Consider the following 2,579-nt stretch of genomic DNA (forward strand, 5'->3'; position numbering starts at 1 on the left):
GGGAGGTGGGAAAGAGAGAGAAAGAGACAGAGATCTCTGGTGTCTCTTCTTTTAAGAACATTAGTCATATCAGGTTAGGGCCCCATGCTTATGACCTCATTTAATCTTAAGTACTTCCTTAAAAGTCTTATATCCAAATATAATCATTGGGGGTTGGGACAACACATGAATTTTAGGGGGACACAGTTCACAGGGAACCAGTCATGAATATAATTATCTAACTTTTAAATTGTGCCATATGAAGATATAAATGAAGTGCTATATTTAATTTTGATTGGGGACTGCGGTCCCCAATCAAAGTTTCACAGAGGAATTAGCATTTTAGTTTGTTTTAGACACAGACCCTGATATGAAGATTCATGTGCGAGTGATGAAGTGCTCGCAGAAGAACTAGTAAGGAAAAGGGTGAAGCAGAACAGGGGAAGGAAAGAAGCCAAGCATAAGGGTGAGATTTCAGGCAAAGTCCTGGAGAGGCAGTTTTAGCCTGATATTGCAGGAGGACCCTAGAGTTTGAGTTTTACCTCAGGGTTGGCCTGAGTCAAAAGGAAGTGAGCTTGATTTTCATACTCCTGTACCAGTCAGTTAGGGGCTAAGGGCTGCCCTGGGGTGAGGTTGGGGAGAGGGGGCAAGACATAAACTCCTAGGCCCTCTGAGCTCTGCTTCTGTGTGCACCATGGCTCCAGTAGTTTCAGGACAGTCGTGTGAAGTGACTTATAGGTACAAGCTATTAAAAGAACAAGCTGAGAGGCCAGGGAAATACAAACAGCAGTGGTAAAAGAGATCTGAGAGGGTATGGGTGAAACATTGACTATGTTCCCTACAGTGATGAGCATTGAAAGGAAAGAGTAGAATTTCAACAGATTTGAAAATAGGAAAGAAGATTCTAGACCTGTGCTGTCCAATATATTAGTCTCTAGTCATATATGACTAGTGGCTTCTGTGCTGGACCATGTAGATATAGAACATGTCCATCAACAGAAAATATTCTATTAGACAACACTCTATCTAGACCAAGGATAGTATGAATAAAATTACAGAAAGGTGAAGGAGGAAGTAGTTTACTAGGAATATATGACCAAGTCTGCTGTATTCAGGAGAATACCAGTTTGCTGTATTCAGGAGACCCATCTCACATGCAGAGACACACATAGACTCAAAATAAAGGGATGGAGGAAGATCTACCAAGCAAATGGAAAACCAAAAAAAGCAGGGGTTGCAATCCTAGTCTCTGATGAAACAGACTTTAAACCATCAAAGATCAAAAGAGACAAAGAAGGCCATTACATAATGGTAAAGGGATCAATTCAACAGGAAGAGCTAACTATCCTAAATATATATGCACCCAAATACAGGAGCACCCAGATTCATAAAGCAAGTCCTTAGAGACTTACAAAGAGACTTAGACTCCCACACAAAAATAATGGGAGACTTCAACACCCCACTGTCAATATTAGATAGATCAATGAGACAGAAAGTTGACAAGGATATTCAGGAATTGAACTCAACTCTGCACCAAGCGGACCTAATAGACATTTACAGAACTCTCCACCCCAAATCAACAGAATATACATTCTTCTCAGCACCATATTGCACTTATTCCAAAACTGACCACATAGCTGGAAGTAAAGCACTCCTCAGCAAATGTACAAGAACAGAAATTATAACAAACTGCCTCTCAGACCACAGTGCAATCTAACTAGAACTCAGGACTAAGAAACTCAATCAAAACCGCTCAACTACATGGAAACTGAACAACCTGCTCCTGAATGACTACTGGTTACATAACGAAATGAAGGCAGAAATAAAGATGTTCGTTGAAACCAACGAGAAAAAAGATACAACATACCAGAATCTCTGGGACACATTTAAAGCAATGTGTAGAGGGAAATTTATAGCACTAAATGCCCACAATAGAAAAAAGGAAAGATCTAAAATTGACACCCTAACATCACAATTAAAAGGACTAGAGAAGCAAGAGCAAACATATTCAAAAGCTACCAGAAGGCAAGAAATAACTAAGATCAGAGCAGAACTGAAGGAGATAGAGACACAAAAAACCCTCCAAACAATCAATGAATCCAGGAGCTGGTTTTTTGAAAAGATCAACAAAATTAACAGACCACTAGCAAGACTAATAAAGAAAAGAGAGAAGAATCAAATAGATGTATTACAAAATGATAAAGGGGATATCACCACCGACCCCACAGAAATACAAACTACCATCAGAGAATACTATAAACACCTCTATGCAAATAAACTAGAAAACCCTGAAGAAATGGATAATTTCCTGGACACTTACACTCTCCCAAGACTAAACCAGGAAGAAGTTGAATCCCTGAATAGGCCAATAGCAGGCTCTGAAATTGAGGCAATAATAGCCTACCATCCAAAAGAGTCCAGGACCAGACGGATTCCCAGCCGAATTCTACCAGAGGTACAAGAGCTGGTACCATTCCTTCTGAAACTATCCTAATCAATAGAAAAACAGGGAATCCTCTCTAACTCATTTTATGAGGCCAACATCATCCTGATACCAAAGCCTGGCAGAGACACAACAAAATAAGAGAATTTTAGACCAA

The sequence above is a fragment of the Macaca mulatta genome, chromosome 5, assembly GCF_049350105.2.
Source record: "Macaca mulatta isolate MMU2019108-1 chromosome 5, T2T-MMU8v2.0, whole genome shotgun sequence".
Classification (NCBI taxonomy): domain Eukaryota; kingdom Metazoa; phylum Chordata; class Mammalia; order Primates; family Cercopithecidae; genus Macaca; species Macaca mulatta.